This window comes from Phoca vitulina, unplaced genomic scaffold (assembly GCF_004348235.1).
Source record: "Phoca vitulina isolate PV1807 unplaced genomic scaffold, GSC_HSeal_1.0 scaffold11, whole genome shotgun sequence".
Classification (NCBI taxonomy): Eukaryota; Metazoa; Chordata; class Mammalia; order Carnivora; family Phocidae; genus Phoca; species Phoca vitulina.
Window position 1 is genome coordinate 12,205,455 of NW_022589714.1, and position 6,473 is coordinate 12,211,927.

At 37.6% G+C, this 6,473-nt stretch overlaps 1 pseudogene; it reads right to left on the reverse strand.

The window, feature by feature from the left end:
- Window positions 1-3,369: 3,369 nt before the first annotated feature.
- Window positions 3,370-4,423, reverse strand: LOC116635460 (annotated as a pseudogene).
- Window positions 4,424-6,473: the final 2,050 nt, after the last annotated feature.

The following is a 6,473-nucleotide window of genomic DNA, read 5'->3' on the forward strand; positions in this document are numbered from 1 at the left end:
TCCTTCTGTCCTATTTTCTAACTTTTCATTCCTCTTTTTCACACATACCAAATCCAATTCATCAGATATTTTGCCAACTATACTTTCAAAACATGTCTGGAATATGACTTCTCACTAGGTCCATCACTATAACCCTAGTCCAAGCCATTGACCAAGAGGTAGAAACACAAGGGATAGAGCACTACCCAGGAGATGGTAAACATGGGGCTCAATCCCACTCCTCAACCTGAAGAGGGAAGGGAAGAGGGCTGTTACAGGACTGAGAGGGATGCTCGACAGGATTTCAATCTTGACTTAGGAATTCAGCCAGCTGGAGGAAATCACTCTTGGGAAGGAGGACTGAGGAATAAATATCCCAAATTTACTCGCTTTTCTACCTCAGTTCTTTGTTCATGCTCCCCATTGGCTGAGGCCCACCCGAGGCCATTTGTCAACAGAACCTTTTGATGAGATCCATAGAGGCCACATAGGCATAGAATAAGGTAGAAGTGGGCGGAGAGTAAATCTGGTGTAGGGGAATGTATCTCTTAGTGGAACCTTTCAATTCCACTGTTTCTTTTTATTCTATTTCCCACAAAGCAGCCAGAGTGATTTCCCTAAAGCCTAAGGCAGAACATGCCATTGTTTTCCTGAAGACCTTCCAATGGTTTCCAGTTTCAACTAGAGTAAAATATAAAGTCCTTCTAATGGGCTACAAGGCTCTAAGGGACCTGGCCCCATCACTAATTCTTTGGCTTTATTTCTAGTCAATCTCCCTCTCCAGCAAGATCCCTCAGTAACATGACCTCTTTTCTCCTCCTCAAATACATCAGGTTCACTTCCAAACCAGCATATCTGTCATTAATATTCTCCCTGGAATCTTCCCCCTTGCCTTCCACATATATGCATGGTTCTTTACTTTCTTCAGTTCTCTGCTCAAATATAAAATTGCTTCTCGACATCACTCTCTAACTCTGCCTTATTATTATTTCTAGAACTTAACTGCATCTGGTGCCTGTTTTAGATTTGTTTGTTCATTGTCTTCCCCTCTACTTTGGACTGCAAGTTTTATAAAAGGAGGGACATATTTTTTCTCTGATCAGTGATTCACACATAGTAGACATGGGGGAAGTGGGAAGAGGTTAACTTCTATAATGAACCACAAATAATTACTATAATAAAACTTATTTCTCACTCATGTCACAATACAGTGTAGGTCATTGGAGGATAATTACTAAGGCATCCTGACCACTAAATGGCAAACAATCCATATAGGTAGACTATGAAAATGGTTCATATCATTGTTTCTAAGAAACTTTTAGTACCTAAATAATAATGAACCTCTGAATACCTTCCACCTTCTTTTTAAAGGGTCATTACCTTCCCTAATCCCAGAACACCACCTTAATTAAGGGAGGGAAGAAGGGAGAGAGAGAGAGAGAGAGAATGAAGAAGCAAGGTATTTTTGTACAAGCTTAGATTAATATATTCATTCTTTCTTCTTCTAATCACCTATGATGACACCGGGGAGCAGATAAGAAAGTTATTCTCCCTTCTTTCTGAATGAAATTACTATATCTGAAAATTTTCATTTCTTTGAAATCTCTTTGGAAACCACCAGGTCATTCCTTTTGTCAAGGCACCTACTTGCCTGTGCAACTGAAGGAGCCTCTGGAGCTCATTTTTCATATAATATATATTCTAATCAGTGTGACATCTAACTGTGAGTCTTACATTTTGATTTCTTTCATTGATCTAGAGGCTTTTTCTTTATTGTCATTTGTCAATCAATACCTATTTCTAGGAATTTTTTAAGGGAACTCATTTTCATGGCACAAACAATGTTTCAATGAGAATAATCAATTTTCTGCCACACATAATGGTATAAATAAGTTGATGTATTTAAAGGAAAAATGTCCTTGAAGGAAAAGAAGAATCAGTACTTTTATCGCTCTGAGTTAAGAAGAGTAATGGTGAAAAGTGTCATAAAATCTTAAATCAGAAAGTTCATAAGTACATATATAATAAGTACAGACCTAAGAATAAAGGAGGTTACAAGAAGACACAAGACAAAATCCTTGCTCATAAGGAACTACCTTTATAACCTTAACTTCATGAAGAGTGACTAGCTTTTAAACAAATAGGCAATGGATCCAAGTTTTATGTTTTTGAACAGAACAAGTATGTGGTAAACTCGTTTCTGCCACAATCTCTAAGATGACCCTAAGAATTTATTTCTTTTTTACGTCAACTATCTAAAGTGAATGGTTGAAACGTTGAAACTTGAAACGTTGTTGGGGAGGAAGACCTCCCTCTGCCCTATGGTCCTTCTAGTTGGACTTAGAATCAAATTGACATGAGACAGATTAACAGGAGAAAATAAAATTTAATAGCATATGTATGGGGAATCCACACAGACATGAAATTCCAAGAAAATGAGGCAACATGAAACTCATGTGAGCTAAGGAGAGGGAGAGGTTCTGAAGACACAAAGGGGAGGAAGCCATTAGCAGGAACGTGAAAAGATGTTTTAAAAAACAGTTTGCCCTATTATGCAGATGAGTTTCTTAGGTAAAGCAGAGTCTCTGTTAATAGTTCTCTTCCTGGTGCAGGCTCTCCTTACCAATGTAAATTTAGGCAGTTGAAGATCAGGAAGAGAGCTTTTCCTGCATCTGCAGGGTTTTGATTACTTTTTTTTTTTATTATGTTCACTTAGGCAGCATATAGTACATCATAAGTTTTTGTTGTAGTGTTCAATGATTCATTAGTTGCGTGTAACACCCTGTGCTCACTCAATATAATGTTCGTGCCAAAGTGGCCCATCTTGGGGCAGCCTGCCCTTGGTCCTTACGTTGTTTGCCTGAAAGCAAGCCCAGACAGGTTACATTGATTCACTTGTGTTTTCATGCCGGGTATAATTAACTCTTAGCTGGCCAGTCATAACTCTTCTGGTCTAGTATTTTATTTAATGTGAACCTCAGAATATTAACACAATAACATTTTAAAATGTTTGTTACATACATCTTATATTTGTATACATTTTATTGTGTATTATATATACACAAATGCACATTTTACTTTTATTTTCTTATAAAGTAAAAATTCAGTTTATTCATCTGTTTATGACACAGTACACAAGAGGCAAAGTGTTTCACGTCATAGAATGCATTTCCAACTCCTTGGGATGTTCATTTCTTTGGCTCAAAGGAAAGACTAGATGTGAGAAGCAGGCAGTATTTAGGCAACTGAAATAAGCCTGGGGAGGGGGCAGTGTGAACATCATCCTCACAGGAATGGGTACAAGGGGACTGTTAGTCACAAGTTACTTTCTAGAACTCTTAGCTGGAAACAAAGGAGCACTCCTCCTGGATGCTCATGCCATCATGGGCCTCAGTCATCCTCACCAGAAAGGTATAAGCAGCACTTTCTGGTAGTCTCCCTTGGTGTCTTGCTGGATACGGTAGTTCAGGGAGTTGTCATACTCTCTCTTGAATTTAGACCTAATTTTTAACATGTCTGCTTTACTGCAAGAGACCATGATTCTAATCAGGACTTTATTGCAAGTCTCCTTGCCTTTCATGGAGTTGTACAATTGGTCAGCAAAATACAGGGGCTTGTTCTGAATGCACTGGACCAGTTCAGGAAAGCATCTTCCAGGTCTCCTTTGGCCTCCTTCTTGATGCTCTCCAGCATGTCATAAGGGCTGTAGCTCTTATACCTGCCAAATACTTTCTGGAGGTGACACACTGTCTGCTCAGTCACAATGCTGATCCACTTGGGCACATTAGTTCTTTTCCTCTTCACCCCATCATCATAGAGATCCCAGGCGTCTTGGTCAATCAGTACATAATCAATGACAGAGCCATCTTCTGCTCTTTTACCCTTTTCGAGGGCAACCATCAGCTTACAGAAGTCATCAGATATGTCAGAAATGATGTCCTTCTCCAGATCAGTCTTGTACATTTCCTTGTAGACTCTGTTAATTTCCTGAAGCTCCTGGTTGGTCTTTGAGCCGATGATCCCAGTGAGGGAGTCCTCATCAGTTCCCAGCCTCATCATGGCTTTCAGTTGAGAAGCATTGTATGGAGCAGATGTTTTCAATAAGCCCAAACTCACAGTCTCCAGGTGGCTGGACAAGGCTGACTTCAGTACTGATGCAAGTTCCTTTTTGGTCCTTCTCTGGTAGGTGAAGGCAATATCCTGTCTCTCTTCATTGCTGTGGTTGGTCAAATGTTGACAATGATGAGCTCATCCACATCTTTGCTCTTGATGGCCGTTTCAATGTTCAAGCATCACACTCAGCATTAAAATTCGTGTATGCTTTGACTGACCCGTGTGCACTTGAGGGCGTGGAGTGATCATCCTCCAAGCTGAGCTTGCAGAGAATTTTGTGAACAGTAGACATTTTGAAAGAAAGTGGGCCGGGTGCTGAGAGCTGCAAGCGTCCCCAGCTGTGGAACCACTGCACATTTTACTTTTATATGCATATTATATACATATAACAGCATAGCACAAAATGTATAGTTAGTATATTTTTATATGTAAATACATATAGAACATTTATATACTTTATACATATATACACACACATATAGAAATGTAGAACAAATAGAAATGTACACCAAAAATACACATTTCTCAGGAATGAGAAAAAAAATGTAGTATTTCTCTATGCAACAACATGAATGTGTCTCCACATTATTGGTGCTGGGCATACAGAACACATGTTCCAGGCTCCCATTTAAATAAAGTTCAAAGCAGACAGAACTAATCTGACTTATATCACCACACACTGATGAATGTTATTTCTTTGCATGATTAAACTACAAATTATTTATCCATACCATTACTGATGGATGTTTGGGTTGTTTCCAGTTTGGGTTATTACAGAAAATGCTTGAATGAACATCCTTTTACATTTCTTATGGTGATTATGTTAGTCAATTAACTTTCCTAAATGGTTGAGCCAATTTACACATCTACCAACAGTGCCTGAGAATTCCAGGTGTTCCAATTCCTTGCCAATACTTCATCTTAGCAGTCTTTTTAACTGTAGACAGCCTGGTAATGTGTATATTTCACTGTGATTTTAATTTGCATTTCTCTGATAACAAATGAGATTGAGAATGTATAATACGCATATTGGCTGTTTGGATAAACTGTTTTGTGAAGTGCCAATTCAAGTCTTTGCCTTTTAAATCTATAGCTTAGAAAAGAATAAAAGCCCTAGGAATATTTTTATGGAAAATTTGGGGCTGCTTCTCAATGGATCCTTCCTCCACATTACTCTGTCCCCCAAACTCCACCTACTTCAGTATCCTCAAATCAGATTTCTTTTTTTTCTATCCAGTGATAACACCACTCTGCTTGGCCTATATTTTCCTGAGCCATATTCGGAAATATTTTTGGGGAGATGTCCTGGGTGAGTATGAGCTAATATTGTGCTTTCTACCTTTCATAATTCTTAGCCCCATGTTGGTTGCCATCCATTGCCTGAAATAGTTATATATTTTTGTACAGATATAATGGTAGCTTATGGTGGAAGGATGAGTCTGATACCAGTTACTCCATTGTGGCTGCAACCAGTGGTCCTAAAGTATTTTTTATTATTCTATTTGTTCTGATTTTATTTTTATTTTTTTTAGTTTGTACGTTTTTTGGTTATTTTCTCAGGTTATCCTGGAGGTTATAACATTCAGCCTTAATTTATTAGCATGGAATATAAATTAGTGTTTTTCCATTTTATGGTAATGCTTGAGCCTTCAACCTTTAAGCTGCATTTATTCACCTTTCATCTTTATGTTATTGTCATGCATTTTTGTTCTACATATAGGTTTGACTCTGCGGTGTTTATCATTACTCTTTAAAAAGTAAATGATCTTTTATACTTACCCACATATTTATACTTTCCAGTATTTTCTTTCTTCCTGCAATTCTATTTTTTGATATAAGATTATATTCTTTCTACTGAAAAAAAAAATCCCCTTTGGTGTTTCTTTAATTTTTTTCATATTTTGATTGCCTTGTTTTTTTAAAGGATAGTTTCACAGGGTGTAGCCCTTTAGGTTGGCCTTGATCTTTCAGCATGTTGAGGGTGATACTCTGTTGTTTACCGGCTTCCATTTCTTCTGTTACCATCAGTCCTATTTTTGACCTGCTTTGTTTTTATCTGGTGGCTTATAAGATTTTATCTCTTAAATTTTTAACATTTTTACTATAATGTATCTAATCCTAAATAGAATTTTCTTTTTATTTATCCTACTTCTGGTTCCTAACTCTTCTTGACTCACTGACCTAACTTCAAGGGAGTTTAACAATCTAACTCCTAGACGACTTCTGTCCATTTTGAAGAAATCTGATCCACTGTGTCTTCAAAGCTTCTTCCCTGAAACTCTTTCTACCTCACTTCTGAAACTCCAACTACATGTATGACCTATTTCTAAAGACCTTTTCATGGTGTTCCATATATCCTTTATTCTCTTTTATATATTTTC